The sequence below is a fragment of the Pinus tabuliformis genome, chromosome 5_2 (genome assembly GCF_031772625.1).
Source record: "Pinus tabuliformis cultivar Carrire ecotype Pingquan chromosome 5_2, CPIR1, whole genome shotgun sequence".
In the NCBI taxonomy this organism is placed as follows: domain Eukaryota; kingdom Viridiplantae; phylum Streptophyta; class Pinopsida; order Pinales; family Pinaceae; genus Pinus; species Pinus tabuliformis.
The window spans coordinates 492,166,758-492,191,264 of record NC_142306.1 but is presented as its reverse complement, the minus strand read 5'-3'; positions in this window follow the sequence as shown (position 1 = coordinate 492,191,264).

Sequence of the window (24,507 nt, the reverse complement as noted above, 5' to 3'; positions counted from 1 at the left end):
TTGTTTGGTCTTCACGCTGGATGCTCTTTTTACTTTAATCTTTCATCTGATACACTTTGACCTTTCATCTGACCTATCAATATCCTTTTACTGTGCCCTTTTACTTTTTTACTGCGTATTTCTACAGTAAATCATTTAGTTTTTCCCATGTCTCAGCATATGGTAATTGGATATTGAGCATTTTTCTGTATACTTGGAATAAGTAGGCTTATTGACAAAAAAGGTGTTTTGCCTCATGTTGGAGGTAAAACAAATTTTCAAAAGTTCGATACAATACTTTTCCGGTTGGTATGCCCTTCATGGCTGAAGTGTTTACCTGATCTCTGGCCACTTCTCTGATCTTTTTATTATAGTCCTCCTGGGTCATTAATTTGTCATTTATAACCAAGGGATTTGGTAAACCCTTTTGCCTCAAAACTTCAAATTTAACCATGAATCTGTCAATTGCTAGTTACATGGTTTGGCACTTATCTTCTAAGTTGAACATCAAATTCCTCTTGGTGAGGACCTTTTTAACTTCAAAAATTGTACCTATTCGGTTAGGTATCTCTAATTCTTGTAGCTCATACTTGTCCTTGGAGTTGAGGAAGCGAATGATCCTTGTAGCTTCCTCTCGCATGTCTCCAAGTTCTGCTTTAACCCTCTAAATGGCTTTTGTAGCTTGCTTTATCAAATCAATTTGTTTAGAAATAATGTGGATGGATGGCCAAATATCATTAACAAAGTCAATGGGCCCACAGTTGATCCTTAGCTTGACCTAAAGATTCATTGAGTGTTAGTTCCTTCTCTAGGCTTTTGATTCTTTCAGTCATTCTTGTAGATTTCTATTGTTCTTCTTTATGAATGATTTGGGCAAGTCTGTAATCTATCTCCACGTTGGTCGCTTTCTCTTTAAGCCTGTTCATCTCAGTCATTTGAATGGACATTTCTTCCATTGCCTTAACCAGCCTATTTTCTTCATCACCTATAGAGCCTGTTGCTATTGATCCTATTGCTGATGTACTTGGTGTAGATGCTAGTAGCATTGTGGCCATTGGAGTTGTGGGGGCAAAGGATAATGCTAAAGTAGAAGGTACAGCAGTGGTAACTATTGGGATGACAGTTGCAGGAGCATCATCAAGACTAGCTTGTTTGAGCTGAATCAATCTATCTAATTCTTTTTCCATCTCCTTTAACTAATCATTGAGCTATAGCACTAGGTCCATCATCTCTTCATGATTGGTCTGGCTCTCCAGGACCTCCTTTGTCTGTGGGTGTTGTAAATGAGGCATCTTAAGCTGTTTTTTTAGGGTATCTCTGTCCTCATTCTTCCTTTTTATCAGCATTTCAGTAGCCTTAATGTCACTTGGATCATGGTCGAGTTCAATGACAAAGTCCTCTAATGACTTTATCCTATTTTCTTTGGCCTTTGAGGAGGCCTTCTCCAATTTGTACTAGGCTGTCACATTATCTAATGAATCCTGCAGCTTGTTGGCAGTTATGGCCTTTCTTGTAAGGGTGGAGTAAATCATTTCTCCAACCTATTTATGGAACTCTATTTTTTCAATGGGATGAACATCCCTGACCATCACCTCAAAATTAGTCTTCTTATAGTCAACCGAGGTCTTTGGTTGTTGCACAGTGGGCTGCAAAAATGATACCTGCATCTTTCCTGCTTTGATGTCAAATGTTGACATCAATCTGCTCTGGTTGGGTGGTGAATGTTTGAATTATTGGGCATATGTCTCTGCCTTCAACTTCTCATTCCTCATATTTATTTCTTTGAACCTGTCTTTGATATCCTTTTCCCTGTCAAATGTCGAGCTATAAAAAGGGTCTCTTTCACCTCTAATTACCTCACATTAATTTGTCAATCCAGGAACGTTTTTTTTATTTCAAAGAGTGTCTCAGTCTGAGGCTATCATTTGCCAGAGTAATGCTAGTAGTACAGTGCTCAAAAATACAAGAGTAAACGGATGCTTGTTTACAACAAACTACTTGGAAAGACTAAACCACACATTCATAAAACTAAGCAATTTATCAGTCAAGGGTTCAGTAGCAGTAACTCATCCCTTTGTAAACTGATGGAACTAAAAGAAATCAGAGAACAGATCATGGATCTGGGAGCCGGACAATAAATGTCAATGCTCACTATAGCCTTGGATCGTTCTTCACACCAAAATAACAAATGACAGGAAATGGAACGACAGATAAGAAATGGAACAACAAGTAAGAAATAGAACAACAAACCTGAAATGGAACAGCAAACAAGAAACTGTAACAGCAATTAAGTCTAACAAGCAGTAACACCTTAATTTACAAGATCAAATGCACCAATCGTAACCTACAGGAATCAAATGGAAATCCTTCACTCTTAAGGATGAATTGAACAACACACAAAAATGGAACAACACTAATTAATGATGAATTATAGAACAGCGCTTGAAAACCATATATGCACACGGCACACCTTAATAGTAACCTGATCTTGGTAAACTAGTTATCAATCTCAATTATAAAGATTACAATTGTATTCCAAAATGGAATAACAATGTCTATATATTCAACAATCGCAAAGAACATAATCGCTAAGATGAATTCTGTAATATCAATGAATAAGTGCACAGCACAGAGGCTCTGTAATTGAACTGCAACAATATTTTGTAAGGACTGACGATATTATATTAGTGCTTAAAAGAACAGTAATACCTTGCAAAGTTAATACAATGGTTCTGTCTTCAGAAACTTTAATAAATAAACATAACAGAGCATGTGATTTAAACTAACAAAACATATCAGATTACCAAATAACGCTGATAAGCAATCCACACATAAACCAAACGTAATAGTACAGGAGCAAGTGTCCTCTAGGGCTGGGCCCTTAGCCTCCAGGGGTACACCGCTTGAAGTTATTCCAAACTCAGAGATGAAACAGCAACCAAGTTTATATTAACGCATAAGGCAGAATTACAGTAGATCAGTTCTCAATGAGACTCGACGATTAAAGTTTCAATCTTGAGAGAAATTACATAAAACATAACAGACTTGACCAACCCCTCGAGTTAACAGTGCTGCCCCTTTTATAATGGTGAAGGCGGAGATGTCTAGGTGAAAAAATAGTTAAAGCAGCGATCCCTCAGGATCAAAGGATCTTGAGGGATTTGCCGAACCGTTAGTCCTCAGTTATCTCTTTTCCTTCTTGCATCGAGCCGATATCTCCACTTCCTTTCCAGGGCTGATTCGCTTTGATTTGTTTTGCCCTGTTTGCATACGGTTCCCCGTCAAAGGGAGAGCGGTTAACTCGGCCTTGTTCTTTCCTTCGGAGTGGCAGTCTTTTGTTTTCCCTTCTTTCTGCATAAGAAAATGACAATTTTCAGTGTTTTCACTTTGCACATTAACCTCACAGGTTTTATTACAATTCCTTATCATTTTCCTAGTTCATGATGCAAAAGGTTTGTAAGTTCTAATGAAAATATGCTGAAATAATTACCAAAAACATACCTTATTTAGTACTCCACACACCCCCCTGCTTACCATTTTTCATGCCCTCATGAAAACATTATAGTTTACATGTAAGGCAGTGAGAGAGTAGGATGGAGATGGAATCTCATGTGGAGGTCTACAGCCATTATGCATAACTAGGTGTTCAAAGAAATGGCCTGTCTGACCCTCAGGCATCTCATATAGGTCTTGGTATCCAGGTGCAGGGTGCCAAATAATTGGACTCCGGAACCTATATCCTAACCAGGATGGCCCTGCCCTTAAAATGACTTCGCCATAGAGGTGCAAGTGGTTGGTGGCTAACGATATTCAGATTAGAGATCTGATATTAGCCGCATCAATGGCAAGGTCTTTAATAGTGGAAAAGTATTCTATTCCTTGCTGATTGATTGCTGTGTGAATGGGTCCTAATGCTTCAATTACACCTGGAGTCTTCATGAGGTTCCTATGTTCTCTCCACAACTGTACTGGATCCCTAGGCTCAGCTCTTACCCACAAATCTAATCCGTTTTCTTGCCTTTGGAAAGCATTATAGGCTTTAAGCCATTTAATTTGATTAACCCCAAATGAAATAAATGCCTACAATTGGATATCCCCAACAAAAGGGCCAGGGTTCAGCTCGGTCTCCTGATCTAATACAAGGTTATGCAAATAAAACTCACACAGTAGTCTTTGAACTTTTACCCCGTAGTGCTTACAGCAGTTTATAAAATCATCGATGGTATTAATTTGTATGGGAGCACCTGCTTTAACAACCTTTATTTTCAATTGCAAATATCGTTCCATTAAAAACAAGGCATAATTCTTAGCAGGGGCTCTACATGCTAGGACGTCATTGTACAAAGAACATAAGGTATCCATCTGCTTGATAACTATATCTAACCTACGAGTTACCTTCGCGACTTTTTCTTCTTCCCTTCGCCACCCTTCAAAGGCCTGGCTTTCGGATAGATTGACGTTCCTAAACTGTTGTTGTAGCTCTTCATACCTTTCTCGAGGGACCGTTTTCTCTATGAGCTTTTCCGCTGCTTGCCGAGCTTGCATCAAACCCTCCCGTAGGGTTAACGTTCTTGGATCTCTTTCCCATGCGGCAGTGGAGACTGGGAGTTTTACCTCAATTTTCCTATTGCGTTGTCTTACGTTCATGGCCCTTATCACTACCGAGGGTGGTGCCTCTATCTGAATTTCCATATCACAGGTCAATATATCAACCGTTTGTATCTCAACGTGGGTAACAGTCAAATATTGTTCCTTTTGAATTTGAACAGCAGCTTGCTTCTCAACAACATTTGGAATAGCAGCCCGCTTTTCGACAGGGTTTTGAACAGCAAGGTGGACTCTGGTCCTCTGATCCTTTGTCTTGAGGGGTTTTGCTAAAGTGATTGCATGTTTCCTTCCCAAAGTCCTTTTTACCCTTTTCCTTGCTTTCAAAATCCTAATTTGCTGTCGAAGTTGAACTATTACATTCAGTAGTCGTTGCTGTTCTTTCCGTAATTTCTTAATTTCCTCAATTTCCTTAGAAGGAATAGCAGACTGTTCACTACGGCCTGGACTGTGATCAATTCCCTGATTTTCTCTTTTGGGTACTTCTTTGTTGCTCTGCTCTGGTTGCTCTGGGGCAAGAACCCTAGCTGGTTCTGTTATTTCTTGGGTGACTTCCTTTTCTGCTCCCCCTTCTTCCAGAGTTTCTTCTGGTGTTGTCTGGCTAGGAACGGATTGTTCTTGTTATGCATCTCCTATCATGTTTTCATCATGAACAGGCTGACTCTCCTCTTCTACCTCCTTTGTGTGTGATTCTTCAGGTGCATTTCCCTCCTCAGCAGAGTGCTCTTTTGGTTCTTCTTCAGCATGGAGATTTGATGGGCTGGAAGATTGGCCATATTCGCCCATATTGGCCAAAACTTTGGCCAATTCATCTTCTCTCAATGGATCCTGCAATGGGTTGCCTTCCTGTTGTTCTGTTTCCTCCTCCTGCTCAGGTTGCTCGGTTTCTTCCTCCATTTCTCCTTCCTTATTTTCCTGCATTACTTTCTCATTGTCTTCTCCTTCCAACCGTGGGGGTTGCTCATCCCCTGTATCTTCTATCTCTACCGGTTGGCTGGTATTTCCTTGGGGATTCTCCAGCCTCCCTCGTAGCCGTGCTAGTCGGACCGATTTCCTTCAATTTTTTGGACGCTCAAGTGTACTGGTGGCATGTTTACGTTTTGGGGATGGTGAGGTCAATCCTCCATCTATCATGGCAATTAGATCTTCCTAGCTACTCTGCTACTGCGTAAGGCTATGGCTGACTATTAACTGTATCAACCCATGATGACTAACAACTGATTCTACATGCTGTGCCTTTTTCATGCTCTATGCAACATCATGCAGTAATGAATTCAAGAATGCAGGTAAATTTACAGAGCATTTTTGCTTTAACACAACTAAAAGTTTAAGGTGTTGTGGTCTTACCACTTCTTTTCTTCCTTCACAGCTGATGTAGCTTTGAATGATCTTTGCAATTCTTCCCACGATTCTCCTAATGCTACTAACAAAACCCCCTTTCCTCTAATTGTCAGGCTTTGGCCTTCCTCTTGGAATGTTTCTATAATCTTCTGCAATCTCTCCTTCTTTAGCGTCCATACAGGTCTAGTGGCTGGCAGTCCCGAGACCTCTGCGATTATGTCATCGGTGACTGCTATGTGTCTCCCCCTCACTATGGAGTGATCCTCTTGCAAGTTCTGCAAGAATTCAATTGCTACAATCTCGTTGGATTCCTGTAGGCGATTGAGATAAGTTAGCCACCCGGCTCTTGCCAGGATTTCCCATGCAGCATAAGAGACTATTAACACCTGTGGTTCTCTCTAAATCAATGTTCCTCCCATGTTTATGGTTTCGCTGTAAAATCTCAGAGTTTTGACAATGGAACGGCAGCTGTTCACGCTGTTAAAACACAGAGAGGTTGACAGACGCAAGACTCGCTCAAAATCTAATGTTGCAGAGTATACAATGGAAATGGCTTAGGAATAGCAAGTCATGCAAAAAATAAAAAAATAGTATACCATTGAGCCGTGCTATTCCCAAGTACGCAGTTTCCCGAATAGCGGTCTGACACGTCATCCAAGGAATGATGAGGTTAACCTCCCCCCCGCAATGTGACAAGCCATCCCGGCCGTCAAATAAAGGAGCGGCGTGCCATTCTGTTCTGAAGCAGATTCATAAAGGAACAGCATATGGCAATATGCCATGTTTACAAAAGTGGCAGATTACCGAAGTCGAGGTGTCAATTTGGATCGCTTAATACGTAAGAGACTGCTGTGATATGATGCGGGGCTGGGAGGATAGGACATCTGCCGTACATGCCGAGTCTCATGCGGTCATTGTCAATTTTTTTGTCATGATTGGTGATAATAGATTTACATGCGTTGTATGGTTCGAAAAATAATATACATCTGTCTTATGCGATTGATTACTAAGGTATAAGAAACAGAAGGGTGTTGATAACTACCTATTGGTGTAAATAATGTGACTCCAATACCATTAACACTGCTCTGCTACCGACATATGTCCATAACCTTGGCAGAGTTGTTTATTTAACCCATGGAACCATGATCCTTTCTGTATGCTTAGGAAGTGTTGTGTGATGTCAAAATGTAGGCCATTATGCTGGCTTGGTAACCAGTTAGCGATAATTCCATTCACGAGGAAGGAGCGAAAGGTGGGCAGGCCGGCTCATGATGAGACCTCCTATTCCAAGGGTTCTTTATTTGATATACCTTTTGGAACATATCCCTGGTGTGGTGGCCATAGTGGGAATACCACTTCACTTTCTTCCTCATGATCATGGTAGGTTGGCTCTTGGTGAGACCCCCTATCCTGCATTTGACAACTTTATATAAACAAGTCAGTTTGCTCTTTTTTTCTCTTTTTTTTATTTTTCTTTTTCATAAAGTACTATCCCATTTATACACAAAGGGTGGTTCAACACTCCTTAAGATTAGGAATGGTGGAAGAAGTCTTAACATCTCAATAGGAAGATATAAACCCTTTGCTCTTATTCCTGAATAATAATCAAAGAGGATTAAAAAGAACCAACATGATAAAGATAACCAATCAGAGCAGAGTTAGTGAAACAATGACAACAAAAGATAATGGGTAAGTGTGTCCTTCCCTCTATCCTTTTACCAATTCAGAGCAATTTCTTATAAAAATAACGATTTTATAATTCACCTGATTTCAGTATGTTGTGATTTTGTATCCATTGCATAAGTGCATAGTTGTATTCCAAAAGACTTGAAAGAACAGGAACAGTAAGCATCCTTAATTTAAAACAGCAAGGGGAGCAAGCATAAGTAAAAGGAATACAAGGATGTTGTTGTTTCTAAGAGGAAGAGCAAAATAATACAAGTGGTGTTCCTTTTGGAAAAAGGAACAGCAAAGATCAAAAATGTTGTTCCTTTGGAAAAGGAACAACATAAAACACAAATGTCGTTCCTTTGTAAAAGGAACAACAAAAATTGGAAACGTTGTTCCTTTGGAAAAGGAACAGAAAAAATCGGAAACGTTGTTCCTTTGGAAAAGGAACAACAAAAATCAGAAACGTTGTTCCTTTGGAAAAGGAACAGAAAAAATCGGAAACATTGTTCCTTTGGAAAAGGAACAACAAAACACACAAATGTTGTTCCTTTGGAAAATAAACAACAAGAATCAAAAACGTTGTTCCTTTGGAAAAGGAACAACAAAACACACAAATGTCGTTTCTTTGGAAAAGGAACAGAAAAAAATCGAAAACGATGTTCCTTTGGAAAAAGAACAGAAAAACACACAAATGTCGTTATTTTGGAAAAGGAACAACAAAAATCGGAAACGCTGTTCCTTTGGAAAAGGAACAACAAAACACACAAATTTCATTCCTTTGGAAAAGGAATAGCAAAAATCGGAAACGTTGTTTCTTTGGAAAAGGAACAACAAAACACACAAACGTCGTTCCTTTGGAAAAGGAACAACAAAAAATCAAAAATGCTATTCCTTTGGAAAAGGAATAGTAGAACGCAGAAATGTTGTTCCTTTGGAAAAGGAAGAACAAAAATCGAAAATGTTGTTCCTTTGGAAAAGGAACAACAAAACACAGAGATGTCATTCCTTTGGAAAAGGAACAGCAAAACACAGAGATGTCGTTCCTTTGGAAAAGTAATAGCAAAAAGCAAAAGCACTGTTCCTTTGGAAAAGGAACAACAGAAAGCAAAAAATAAAGAAAAAGAACAAAATTAAAGCAAAATGACGGCTAATCCAAAAGGTGTTGTTCCTTTGAAAAAGGAACAGCAGAAAATAATAAAATTACTGCTGCTACAAAAATAATTCAACAAAACAAAGAAATTATGTACAAAGTGTAGAAAGAAACAAATGACTTAATGAATCATAGGTGAGGAATATTTCTCTCTCTCCCCCAAAATTTCCATATCGGAGTCTTGGCATAGCTACTGGCAGAAGGACTCCTGAGTAAGTGGTTTGCGATAAAGGCAAACTCGATGGCAATTTGCCCTGAAGGCATATCCAGAACCGTCAATAGTGATTAGAGTAAGAGTGCCATTGTCGTGTACCTTCTGGATTTCGTATGGTCCTAACCAATGAGTCTGGAGTTTCCCGGGAAAGTCCTGAAACCTGGAATCGTACAAAAGTGCCCAGTCTCCTTCATGGAAGACTTTATTTTTAATGAGAACATGATGCCATTTGGCTCACTACTGTTGGATAAGTGCAGTGTTTTGGAGTGTAGAGAGCCTGATTTCATCGACCTCATTGATTTACTGTAATCGATTAATCTGTGCCTCAGTTAAATCTAAGCCAACTTCCTGTGTTGTTCGCAATGTTTGGATTTTGAATTCTATGGGAAAAATGGGTTGCTTGCCAAACACTAATTGATAAGGTGAGTAACCAGTGGTACTTCTCAATGTTGTTTTGTAAGCCCACAGTGCTTCTGGTAGTCTGGTAGCCCAATCACGTCTATGTGACGCAATTGTTTTTGTTAGGATTGCTTCTATTATTTTATTGCTGCTTTCTACCTGACCATTTGCCTGTGGGTGGTATGGAGTAGTGATTTTGTGCTGGACATGATATTTTTTGAGTGTTGTAGCTATTTTGTTCCTAGCAAACTCTGGTCCACCATATGTAATTATATCTCTTGGAAGGCCATAACGCACAAATATATGGAACAAGAACTGTATGACAGAATCTTCTGTATCTCTCGGCAACACCTCTGCCTCAACCCATTTGGTGACATATTCTGTTGCCACCAGAATATATGCTTTCTGGTTTGAGGGTGGGTTAATTGGTTTGACGAAATCAAGGGCCCATCGTTCGAATGGTTCAATGACTAACTATGGGTTCAAGGGCATCTCATCGGACTGACCAGGGTCTCCTGCTCTCTGGCAATTGTTACAAACTTTGATGAATTTCTTTGCATCTTTGAAAATCGTAGGCCAATAATAACCTATTTGCAACACCTTATGTCCAATTCTGCAATCGGCGAAATGTCCGCCACATGGTCCATCATGGAAGGCTTTTAAATTTCGAATATTTCATCCTCTCGAACACATCTTCTAATATGCATATCTGCCCCTGTGTGGAACATGTAGCCTCCAACCCACGAGAATCTAGCACTCTTCTGAATAATCTGTTTTCACTCATTAGGGGTTACATGTTTCAGTAGTTTACCTACTGCTAGGTAATTGGAAACATCAGCATACCAGGGTGTTTGAACAGCAACAACAAACAGATGCTCGTACGGAAATTGATCGTCAACTGCTACTGCATCGATTGGCTTTGGCATTCTTGAGAGAAAATTGGCTACAGGATTTTCTTTTCCAAGTCGATCCTTGATTGTAATATCAAATTCCTACAATAAAATCATCCATCTAGTTATTCTGCCATTTGTGATAGGCTTGTTTGCTAAATATTTGATGGCAAAATGATCTGTGTACAAGATAACAGGATATCCAGTAATGTAATGTCTAAACTTATTGACAGCATGTATTACAGCTAGAATTTCTTTCTCAGTAACAGTGTAATTTAATTCAGCAGAGGATAAATTTTTTCTAATATAATAAATTGCGTATGGTTTTTTATCTTCTTCCTTCCCAAGGACTGCTCCAATGGCTGTATCTGAGGTATCAGATGATATCTGAAATGGCAGATCCCAATTTGGTCCTCAAAGGACTGGGGCTGTGGACACAAGATTCTTTAGATCTTGAAAAGCACGTTCACATTTTTCTGTCCAAAGAAAATCAACGTTACCAGTTAGTGCATATAGAGGTGCAACAATATGCGAAAAATTTTCTATAAACCTCCTATAATAACCAGAAAATCCAAGAAAACTGCGTACCTCCATTTGAGTGGTAGGAGTGGGAATAAGCAAAATTATTTGGAGTTTGGCTGGGTCTACCTAAATGCCAGCTGCTGAAATATAGTGTCCAAGAATAAGTCCTTCAGTCATCATCATATAGCATTTTTCATGGCTTAAACAAATCCTGGTAGCAATGCAGCGTTATAGGACTTTTTCCAGTGTATCCAATGTTGGATCGAAATCGTCTCCATACAGTGTAAATTCATCCATGTATACTTCAAGTCATTCATTTATTAGGTCTGCAAAAATGCTGAGGATAACCCTTTGGAATGTGGCAGGAGCATTGCATAAGCCAAAAGGTAGAACTCTGTAGGCAAATGTTCCCCAAGGACAAGTAAAAGTGGTTTTGTCTTGGTCTTCAGGGGAAATCTGAATCTGATTGTATCCACTGAAGCAATGTAGGAAAGAAAAGAATTTATTTCCTGCCAAAGTATCTAATACTTGGTCGATGAATGGGAGAGGGAAGTGGTATTTTTGTGTTGCTTTATTTAGTTCTCTATAGTCCACACAAATTCTCCATTTCCCATTCTTTTTTGGTACCACCACAAGCAGAGAGACCCATTTACTATCGGAGATAGGATAGATGAAGTTGACATTTAAAAGTTTTTGAAGTTCAGCTTTTACCACATCTTTTAGATGAGGATTAAGTCTCCTCTGAGGCTGGCAAACAGGTCTCGCATCTTTTTCTATGTAATTGTGGTGTGTACATAATTGAGGGTCAATTCCTTTCATATCAGGATAGTCCCATGCAAATGCTTCTTTATATTTCCTCAACAAATGGATGAGCTTCGTTTCTTGTTCGGAGGTGAGGTTGGCATTAATGTTTAAGTTTTTCCCAGTTCGATTTCCACAATTTTACTATTTGCAACAGAGGTAACAGGTATCATTTGATCATGTGTATCTTTAAGAGGATCTTCTTCTAATTCGTTATCGAATGTTGCCTCTATCATGTGACACTGTGTGTGGGATCTGAATTCAGTTTGGCTAATAAATTTATTAATAGCATCATCCTCTGTTTGATCTTTAAAATCAAGTGCCTTTTGTATAGTTAATGGAGACCTAATGTTATCAGTAAAGTATGATATAGGGTGCTTATTAGTTTTGATCATTGTGACACTTGGTTGTGCCGGAGGATATAAGGCTAAGTTCTTGATATTGGATCCCCTCATTATGGTCATATTGCCTTGTCGGCAACCAATATAGGCATCGACAGTTGCAAGCCAAGGTCCACCTAAAATCGATGAGTGTCCATCAAGTCGGCTTTTGGGATTTATTATCAAAAAATAGGTCGGATATTCCCAGGAGTCAACAGATACCATGACATCATGTAGTGTGCCCTCTGGCCTAACCACAGATCGGTCAGCCAGTTATAATAAGGTAGAAGTGGGTTCTACAGATGTGATGCCTAGCTTTTAGCAAGTGGTAGTTGTCAAGATGTTGATTGCAGCTCCTAGATCAACTAAGGCATTAGGGAAGGTTTGACCATAAATTTGTACGGTGACTATTGGATTTCCTGGGTCTTCGTATTTAATGGGCGTTTCTTTTCCTGATAATAAGTCAGATAGAGTGCCAACTACTTGGACTCTTGGATTGTTTGCTCCATTCCTCCTTGGTTTCTTTACACACAATTTTTTGATAGTCTTTGCATATATTGGGATGTCTTGAATGGCTTGGAGGAATGGAATTTGTATGTACAAATTTTGTAATTCCCCAGAATGTCAAAATCAAGATATTTTGTAGGTCAAGGTATGATTAATCATTCTGGGAACGGGGGAGAGGATGTGGTTGCTTGGTTATGAGTTTGTTGTTTGTTCACATCCTCTTCTTGTGACAGATGTTCTCTGGGTAACTGATTTTCAACATAGGCTGTCTTATCTCCCTCAGTTTCAATAATACACCCAGATCTTAGCTGAAGATCATTACACTCCCTCAGATCAGCTTCTATTTCTGATGTTTCTACTACTTGGATAGACTGGACTGGTCTGTTATTTAGATTGGGGTTGGGTTGGGCTGGGAGTTGCGGTCTCAGATTAGACTGAGGGTTTTGTTGTAAGGCTGGCAGTGTAGGTTGAGGGAGCAGCATAGTTCCTACTGGCTGATGCATTGGTCTTTGCCAGTTTGTCTGCCAGGCTGAACTTTGTGAAGTAGGGGGAGTCCATTGTGGTGGGTATGCGTTACTTTGCCAATATGGTGGGGTATAGGGAAAATTCGGCCAACCAGATGGGTTTGCCTGATTCAGCCACGGGGTTGATGAAGGAAACGACTATGGTGACTAGTTTGGAAACGAGGGCTGGGATTGACTTTGCCACATATTATATTGTTGAGCATTATACTGCGGAGACTGAAAAGAAGAGGTTGGGTCCGAAAACATACCAGATTGTTGTGGCTGCCACTGACGGCGCTGGTTGAGCAAATACACTGATTCTGGCTCTTCTTCTGCTTCCTTATATACTGATTTTAATCCGGGAAGTGAGGGACAGCTTTCCGTAAGGTGTTCTTTTGTGCAGATGGCGCATGTTCGGACTGCATCTAGTGGACACTCCTTATGGCTATGTTTCTTCCTACATCGGGGATAGAAGATTGCCAAATTCTGTTATGCCTCCATTTGCTTCTGCTTGTCCTGCATAACATCAAGTTGTGTAGTTAGTGTCCCTAGTATATCAGTTTTAAAATTTTCCAATAAATTTCCAATTTCTGCACGCGTTACTCCTTTTGTCGAAATTTTATTATCTATTACAAACCGATCATGTTCTGTCGGTTTTAATATCGTGCTGCCTCTCGAGCTCCTGATACATAAGTCAATAATGTCAGAAAAATTTTCCTGATAAATATCTCCTTTTCCCATAATATTTAATGTTTCAATCCATTGTTCCTTCATGCCCCTAATTAATGTTGTTTTTAACACATTATCAAGTAAAGGTAGTGATGCATAAGGAGATCTTTGAATATTATACTGAAAACATTCCACATACTCCTCTAATGTTTCATTTGGTCTAGCTACCATCTGTAATATTTCATCCTTCAGTTCTCTAGACCTGCAATAGTCCTGATAATTTTTCAGAAAAGATTCTTTCATTTGATCCCAGTTATTTATAACCCCACCACCTAATCCCATAAACCATCTTAAGGCATCCCCTTTTAATGTAGAGGGAATAATTTTAGTTTCTGGGGGTTGGTGGTGTAATCATATCCCCTGTACAGCACATCCAATTCAAATAGAAATGCATCCAGATCTTCTGATGTAAGACCGTGGAATGTAGGGATATGTTGAAGAGGGATTGCTTTCATGGGTGCATTTGCTGTAGTATCCACTATGGGGTATTGAAATGTATAGGTTTGGATGTTTGGCTATTTTTGAGCCATTTGGTCGAATATATGCCAATAACCTTCTGGGATATCTAGGAGGGTATTCCTAGGTTGAGATGGAATGGATTTAACAGGAATGGTTTTAATAGCACTTCCTCTATCTGGGATAATGAGAGTGCCTAATGTCTGAGGAGATTGAGTTTCTTCAACAATGATTTTTGCAGCACTTCCCTTGTCTGGGATGTTCAATGGTTGAGTTGTCCCAAGAGGAGACCTCGGTTCCTCAGTTTCTCCTGTCTCTCCTCCTCCTTCACAAAGTTTGCTGAAATTCCCTTCTTGCAATAGTTCTGGAGTAGAATTTTAAATTTCTTGAAAGTCGTGCTCTTCAGTTTGACTATGCACCTCAGCAAAGGCTACAGATGGTGATCCTGTGGCCTGAAGGGAACTAGCAGGCTGTCTAGAAATAACTTTTCTGGGTCCTACTGAAGGCCAAGATTCTGCTTTCTTGAAGATTTCATCTATGAAGGTTGATCGGCCAAGGGTCACCAGCCCCTTAGCTTTTTCTGGCTTGGGTAGAGGTTTGGAATTCTTTTCTGGCTTTTTCTGCTTAGTCATGCACACAAATCAACTGCTAGATTCTACCCAAACAAAATAGCAGCAAATCTGTAGGAAAGCGGGCAGGGGAGAAGGGTTGTTACATGATCCACACGTAGGTTCTTACCTTCCGTTTTTAAAACCCAATTATTCCCTAACAAGTTCTTACACTACTCTGAAAAAGAACAAATGGCTACACTCTTTCCCCGGCAACGACGTCAAAATGTCGAGCTATAAGAAGGGTCTCTTTCACCTCTAATTACCTCACATTAGTTTGTCAATCCAGGAATGTTTTGTTATTTCAAAGAGTGTCTCAGTCTGAGGCTATCATTTGCCAAAGTAATGCTAGTAGTACAGTGCTCAAAAATACAAGAGTAAACAAATGCTTTTTTACAGCAAACTACTTGGAAAGACTAAACCACACATTCAGAAAACTAAGCAATTTATCAGTCAAGGGTTCAGTAGCAGTAACTCATCCCTTTGTAAAATAATGGAACTAAAAGAAATCAGAGAACAGATCATGGATCTAGGAGCCGGACAATAAATGTCAATGCTCACTACAGCCTTGGATCGTTCTTCATACCAAAATAACAAATGACAGGAAATGGAACGGAAAATAAGAAATGGAAAAACAATTAAATAGAACAGCAAACCTGAAATGGAATAGAAAACAAGAAACTGTAACAACAATTAATTCTAACAAGCAGTAACACCTTAATTTACAAGATCAAATGTACCAATCGTAATCTACAGGAATCAAATGGCAATCCTTCACTCTTAAGGGTGAATTGAACAACACACAAAAATGGAATAGCACTGATTAATGATGAATTATAGAACAGCGCTTGAAAACCATATATGCACACGGCACACCTTAATAGTAACCTGATCTTGGTAAACTAGTCATCAGTCTCAATTATAAAGATTACGACTGTATTTCAGAATGAAACAGCAATGTCTATATATTCAACAATCGCAAAGAACATAATCGCTAAGATGAATTCCGTAATATCAATGAATAAGTGCACAACACAGAGGCTCTGTAATTGAACAGCAACAATATTCTGTAAGGACCGATGATATTATATTAGTGCTTAAAAGAACAGTAATACGTTGCAAAGTTAATACAATGGTTATGTCTTCAGAAACTTTAATAAATAAACATAACAGAGCAGGTGATGTAAACTAACAAAACATATCAGATTACCAAATAACGCTGATAAGCAATCCACACATAAACCAAACGTAATATTACAGGAGCAAGTGTCCTCCAGGGTCGGGCCCTTAGCCTCCAGGGGTACACCGCTTGAAGTTATTCCAAACTCAGAGATGAAACAGCAACCAAGTTTATATTAATGCATAAGGCAGAATTACAGTAGATCAGTTCTCAACGAGACTCGATGATCAAAGTTTCAATCTTGAGAGAAATTACATAAAACATAACAAAATTGACCGACCCCTCGAGCTAATAGTGCTGCCCCTTTTATAATGGTGAAGGCGGAGATGTCTAGGTGCAAAAATAGTTAAAGTAGCGATCCCTCAGGATCAAAGGATCCTGAGGGATTTGCCGAACCGTTAGTCCTCAGTTATCTCTTTTCCTTTGTGCGCTGAGCTGATATCTCCACTTCCTTTCCAAGGCTGATTAGCTTTGATTTGTTTTGCTTTGTTTGCATACGGTTCCCCGTCAAAGGGACAGCAGTTAACCCAGCCTTGTTCTTTCCTTCGGAACGACAGTCTTTCGTTTTCCCTTCTTTCTGCATAAGAAAATGACAATTGTCAGCGTTTTCACTTTGCACATTAATCTCAGAGGTTTTATTACAATTCCTTATCATTTTCCTAGTTCATGATGCAAAAGGCTTGTAAGTTCTAATGAAAAGATGCTGAAATAATTACCAAAAACATACCTTCTTTAGTACTCCACATCAACTGGCCTGACAAAGGAATAAACATCCACACTTTGTTGTCTCTCTATAATTTTGAGTGTTGGATGTTGATGGTTGTTGTGTTTCACCTGATGGAGTTGTGTCTTTTCTTCTCTGCCCCATTGTTTCAGTGTAAGTTATTTCAACCGATTCAATGTTCTCCTCCTGTTTAGACACAGGATTCAACTTGGGCCTTTTCCTTAGCTCAAACAACTCATCTGTAGTCTCCATGGCAGAGCTGGATGCCTCTTCCTTGTTTCTCTTTGGATTCTTCTCCACATTGGCTTGGATCTAAAGGATAGGAGGAATGTCCATTCGCTCCCCTAGTTCTGGGACCTACAGGAAAGAGTTCTTGTCAAATTGTTTTTCAAGGTCAATCAATGTGTTTTCAACATCCACAACTGTGTTTTCCATATCAATCAATGTGTTTTCCACCCACTCAAATTGGTTGGCAAACTGTTCAATGTCAGGTCTTGGGTGGTGGATATAAGGTCCCAACTTGACTCTGAGTCTAAGCTTGTTTATGACCCCATGAGCGTCATACTGCCACATGAAGTTGTTGTTGAACTTCATTTGCTGTAGTATTTTGTAAACCTCTAGTCCAGCCTCTCTGTTTTTGCAAATGAATGGGCCCAATTGGCTTTTCATCTTAAACTGGGTTTTCTTCCTAGCAGATAGGAAGTGGACCTCATCAAAGTTGATGATTTGTTTGAAGTACACAAGTGAAAATATCCTCATAGGGAGGTATTTGGGCAACTTATAGGGGGCTAGTTGGCAACCATAAACTCTGATGTCAATGTGGTTCTGGTACAAGTACCAGTCTCCCACCTTGTTGTTCTTAGCCAATTGTAACACCCTTTTGATCTCTTGGCTGATCCTAGGTTGAGTATTAGAAGTCAGCATGTTCATGACTGGGTATACAAATGAGTCCATGAAGTCTTTGTAGGTAAATGTTGTGGAAAATTTCTAGACGAAGGGTGTCCAGTAGACCACTGATCTCTCCTTTCCCTTGGTGTCCAACTTCTAGATACTTACAGGGAACTTATTTGTTTTGTAATACAAAAACATATAAAACAACACTGACGAGTATTTGAAGGATCTTTCAATGGGTAGTCTGGTGAATTGTTCATTCATTCTGTCTGTAATGAACTAAGCATAATTGTATATGATAATAGGAGGCTTTCCCGGAGTACAAATGGACAGGGAGGCCAGGATGACCTCATCCACATGCTCATCTGAAGTGTATGCTTGGATGCATGAGAGCATGGTGATTACATGTTTTCCGGTCCCTAAGAAAATGGTAGCAACATAGGGTGGAGTATCTGTAGGAGTATGGCGGTCTTCAATGATGAAAGTCTGGAAGATTTGCCTTATCTTAACCATGTCTAGTGTGGTGTACAAGTCCAATAGGTCTCCAATGGATAGAGGGGTCTGATTAGGGCTAGGCTGGATTTGTAGCATTGGTTGATGGACTCTGATGTAATTGTAAATAACAATAACTGATTTGGGGCAACAATAGCCCTTTGGCTAGGGATATATCAAGCATGACAAAAATGTACTATATCAGGGAATGGGTGAAATTTTGGGAATGTGTATTTGGGTAAATTTGATTCCCAAAGGTGGATGTCATCGGCATGGTTCAAGAATATGTCCTTACTCTAGCAGTGGAGTATCATAATGTTGGCTGGGGTAGCACTGTCTTTTATTTGGAAATACTTGTCTGCTAGTGCTAAATGGTCGATGTCCAGGTGAGGGGTTGAGACACGTCTTACATCCAAAGAGGTTTGAGCAACCATTTTTTAGGGGGAAAGCTCTGAATTAGGCTTATACATGCTGTAGAAGTGAAACTTTGAAAACTCTGACGGAGTAAAAGGGTATTTTGCAATTTGCAAAATGAGGGTTTGGGTATTCGGGTGGAAATACTCTCAAATTCAGGGAAAATTAATTAAATTCAATTAATTAATGTTTGAATTGACTGTACGTTTTCAAATTTGAGAGGGTCATTCTAGTTTGTTCTTAAAATACATAGAAATTAGTGGTTCAGTCTACAAACTGGTTTCAAAGGTGACTGTAGAGTGTACGATTGCTTTAGTTGTGCACTGGATGGCTAAATTGGGCATCCGGAGCGTGTTCAGAAGGTAATCAACGATGAAATTTGGTTGTAGAGGCTCAGGGTGGTGCAGGAAGGCTTAGGCAGCTTTCACAGTGCAAATGAGCGAAAAGAGTCAAAATGGGCGCCTTTGGCCCTTTAACTGGCAATGGTTACAGTTTGGCAGGGAATTCATAATGAACAGTGGATGGTTTAGCTTTTGGCGGGGAGGCGGTTTCAGGGGCCATTACACCGCTTTTGGCAATTGGGCGGTATTTCTCCGAGACCACGTGATTTCACCTGGAGTTACCACATAGTCAAAAATGGCCCAAGAAAAACCACGAATCTTGCATGCTCTCGGGCTGGTAAAGATTGGAAAGGGAATCAATGCGATATGGATGCGCGGCGTCAGATTTGGGGGTGAAATATCTAACGGTTTTCGCATGGTAAAACTGTACAAAGGGAATAGGGGTGGAGATTTGTGGGGCATAGGGGATTAATTACAATTAATTGTAATTAATTAATGAATAAGTGGGGATTAAAATACAATGAGCGAGATTAATAAAGTGGGACCAGGGTTTAATGTGGCGGAGTTTTCTTAACCGCACCAAAGGTGGTGGGTTAAAAGGGTTTTGGGGAAAAATGCGAATTGGGGGAATTAATTAAATAATGTGGGAGGGGAATAAAACTTAGGATAAAGGGCTTTTATGGGTTTTCAGGGAAATTTATGAGGGGGAACAAGATTTTTTCAATGGGGAGTGGGTTTCACACTAGGGAAAAGGGGTTTAGGGTAGGGGGATGACCTTTGGAGGATAATTTGCTAGGGAAATGTGTGAAAGCAAGGGGTAAGGGTCAAAATGAAGGGAAAAGTGTATATTCATGAGAAATGATGGGAGGATGGGGAAATTAGTAAGTTTGTAGTGGGGGATGAAATGAAATGAGGGGAAGTTAATTAAATCATCTTGTGAACATCCTTTCACTTTCATAACTTCTCATGCACAGTGAAACAGAGGATTAAGCATGATAAATGTGCTTATGCTTTAACAACCTTGTACTTCTGCAACCTTTCTTGTACCTACCCTTTACTTACCCTAACATTTTTCTTCACTTTATTGGGTGTATTTAAGCTAGCAGACCCTTTCTTTCCTTTTTCTTTTGAAAAGAAGACTATGTAATTCTAACCTTATATCTTCCAATGGCTCAAATAAGCTGTTGAGCACATTTTATTTCTCTACCTAGCTACTAATCTGCCAAGATTAAAAAGTTTGGCTAGATATTTATTCTCTATCTATAAACATGAAATTTAAATCATGAATTACTCCAGATTAAACTATTTGACTATCATGGGTTGTGGCATTTATGACAAACTGCACACAACCATTATTTTGCACATAAAAGTAAAAGTAGTGGCACTTGAATTTTCACACTTTCATAACCTGTTTTTGTTTGGGGTTCATATTTTTCACTTTTTTATCTTTTCTTTTTCTTTTTGTCCTTTGATTATTCTTTTAGGACATACCCTCTTTAAATTTTTTAATTTTTAATATGGAAAACATTTTGCAGAAAGCAAAAGTGTGTACAATATTACAATACTAACCATAGCCAATTCAAAATTATGAATCCTATTATTATAGGACCCTAACACTGTCCATCATCAATCTAAAATAATTATCAATCCACTTGGTCTTTTTCTCCATGTAAAAAATAACCACACCCTTCAATCCATAGCCAAGAGCAATATATATAGATACATACATACATATTTTTCACTTTTAAATGGATACATACATATATATTTTTCACTTTGTTGAGTAAATACATAGTTTTCACTCTTACATGCGAAATACGAATATATGGTTCTATTTTGTGTGAATATTTTAACAGTGGGAAAGACCTATGATATCATAACTCAATTTTCAATCAATAGTGGGGATAACCATTGTTGGGTAATTTAATTTTCCTTAAATTACTTCATTAATTGTCAACCAAGGTTTGTGTACTTGTGAGATGTACGTGCGCAATATATGCTAGGAATTATATCTTGAAGTGAAATTGATTTAGTCTGAATAAATATTAAATAAAATTAGAGAGTTGTCACACACATGTTCTTTCCATTAAAGCTACATCCAAACTAAATGCCAAATTGAATTGAAATTAATCTAGAACTTGAAATCTCAATTTTTTCGAATTGTGAAATTGAAAGTCTATCTCTAATTGCAAAATTGAAATTCTATCTCTAATTGCAAAATTGGAAGTCTATCTCTAATTGTATAAGGGAAATATTAATGCTAGATTGCAGAAACGAAGCTTAACACTACTTGCAGAAAAACAAGATTGAACTCTAATTGCAAAAAAGGAAACTTAAATCTATTTGCGGAAGAGGAATTCTAATGGTAATTGATTGCCGAAGGAAAGTAAATCAAAAAAAAATTGTAACTTCAGATGATTACTAATGTGCGCTAATAGATATGAAAAACCATCTCTTCATCATCCACGAAATTAATTGAGTTATAGAACTATATTCCTTGAACGAAATACATTCTAAAAATAAATAATTCTTTTGTATTTTGTTTTATGAGCACTCTAAAAACAAAACCACAAGTGATTAGAATACAATAGGAATGTCAACATTCTAACTAACAGAAGGAAAACTATAGGTAAGTGTGAACTGAATGCAAACTATTTATCAATATAAACAAAAAATAACTATCCTTACAACCCTCTAGGGTGCCCTCTCGTGAGTGTAAGTCTATCACTGATCAAGGATTACTCAACCACGCATTTGAAGCACAAAGTATTATATTAATACATAAAGGTTTCTTGAACAAATCTTGCAAATACTAAGATAAACAACAATTAGCTTCCATCTCTTTTTGGTTTCTCCTCGCGACTTTTATACAATTATTTATCAAACAATTCTAAGAGTTCTGTGCTAATAGGGAATTAATATGATCTTCCATCTAATAATTAAATTTAAATCAAAACTCTATATCCTCATGATTTTCTATTAGAAGAGAAAATCATGGGGGATCCTTATCGAACATTTCTTCTCCGTCGAACAAGTCTTCTCCATGCTCGCTTGATCTCGACATGATCTTCTGTCGATCTTTGTTTGATTGTTGCATAGTCATATCCTGAGTTTGACTCTTAGATATTTCGATCTCTATAACATTCCAGATCATGAAGATTCATGGATATCAATGTGGAAAACATCCATCATCTACAGGTACCTTTCATTTTCTCATTGGTGCATTGAAACTTCTCTAACCATGGAGATGGCTGCATAATCCAACATTAGCCATGGAATGGTGAAAATTATGTAGTTGTAGAGATGTTTTCATTATAATTCACAAAGAAACAATATATTCTAAAACATGTATAGTTAATACCTTTTATATGCTTGAGTAAATCTAAGATGACCTTCATTAGGTTGAAAATGCTACAAAATTGTCACAAAAGATAAAGGAGAGAGAAAAGGAATCATAAAAAAGAAAAAAAATTCAGACTTCAACATTCCCCCACACCAAAGGTCTTGCATGTCCTCATGCATCAAAACTTCAAAATTTGTTCTTCTTTCTTCCTTACTACATGATTTCATAATCTTGCACAATGACATCCAGACTAGTTCTTTCCTTTCTCTTCTTAGCACTAAATATTTCCCTTAGTCTCTTCATCATAATTTTAGTCTGTAATCCCCTGATTCTGTATTTGAGGAATCTATCATTTGATTTGAGCTTCTTGTTTTTCTTGTATAACTGGCACATATGCAAAATTATATTATCATTCAGAGTCCTTAATATTTCACTTTGTACTTTTTCTACTTCTCGTTCTCGCAAAAGATGTTTATTAAGGACTTCTAACTAAGATATATCTTATTTTAGAACCTGATCTTGGTAAACTAGTCATCAGTCTCAATTATAAAGATTACGACTGTATTTCAGAATGAAACAGCAATGTCTATATATTCAACAATCGCAAAGAACATAATCGCTAAGATGAATTCCGTAATATCAATGAATAAGTGCACAACACAGAGGCTCTGTAGTTGAACAGCAACAATATTCTGTAAGGGCCGATGATATTATATTAGTGCTTAAAAGAACAGTAATACGTTGCAAAGTTAATACAATGGTTCTGTCTTCAGAAACTTTAATAAATAAACATAACAAAGCATGTGATGTAAACTAACAAAACATATCAGATTACCAAATAACGCTGATAAGCAATCCACACATAAACCAAACGTAATATTACAGGAGCAAGTGTCCTCCAGGGTCGGGCCCTTAGCCTCCAGGGGTACACCGCTTGAAGTTATTCCAAACTCAGAGATGAAACAGCAACCAAGTTTATATTAATGCATAAGGCAGAATTACAGTAGATCAGTTCTCAACGAGACTCGAGGATCAAAGTTTCAATCTTGAGAGAAATTACATAAAACATAACAAAATTGACCGACCCCTCGAGCTAATAGTGCTGCCCCTTTTATAATGGTGAAGGCGGAGATGTCTAGGTGCAAAAATAGTTAAAGTAGCGATCCCTCAGGATCAAAGGATCCTGAGGGATTTGCCGAACCGTTAGTCCTCAGTTATCTCTTTTCCTTTGTGCGCTGAGCTGATATCTCCACTTCCTTTCCAAGGCTGATTAGCTTTGATTTGTTTTGCTTTGTTTGCATACGGTTCCCCGTCAAAGGGACAGTAGTTAACCTGGCCTTGTTCTTTCCTTCGGAACGACAGTCTTTCGTTTTCCCTTCTTTCTGCATAAGAAAATGACAATTGTCAGCGTTTTCGCTTTGCACATTAATCTCAGAGGTTTTATTACAATTCCTTATCATTTTCCTAGTTCATGATGCAAAAGGCTTGTAAGTTCTAATGAAAAGATGTTGAAATAATTACCAAAAACATACCTTCTTTAGTACTCCACATCACCTGGCCTGACAAAGGAATAAACATCCACACTTTGTTGTCTCTCTATAATTTTGAGTGTTGGATGTTGATGGTTGTTGTGTTTCACCTGATGCAGTTGTGTCTTTTCTTCTCTGCCCCATTGTTTCAGTGTAAGTTATTTCAACCGATTCAATGTTCTCCTTCTGTTTAGACACAGGATTCAACTTGGGCCTTTTCCTTAGCTCAAACAACTCATCTGTAGTCTCCATGGCAGAGCTGGATGCCTCTTCCTTGTTTCTCTTTGGATTCTTCTCCACATTGGCTTGGATCTAAAGGATAGGAGGAATGTCCATTCACTCCCCTAGTTCTAGGACCTACAGGAAAGAGTTCTTGTCAAATTGTTTTTCAAGGTCAATCAATGTGTTTTCAACATCCACAACTGTGTTTTCCATATCAATCAATGTGTTTTCCACCCACTCAAATTGGTTGGCAAATTGTTCAATGTCATGTCTTGGGTGGTGGATATAAGGTCCCAACTTGACTCTGAGTCTAAGCTTGTTTATGACCCCATGAGCGTCATACTGCCACATGAAGTTGTTGTTGAACTTCATTTGCTGTAGTATTTTGTAAACCTCTAGTCCAGCCTCTCTGTTGTTGCAAATGAATGGGCCCAATTGGTTTTTCATCTTAAACTGGGTTTTCTTCCTAGCAGATAGGAAGTGGACCTCATCAAAGTTGATGATTTGTTTGAAGTACTCAAGTGAAAATATCCTCATAGGGAGGTATTTGGGCAACTTATAGGGGGCTAATTGGCATCCATAAACTCTGATTTCAGTGTGGTTCTGGTACAAGTAC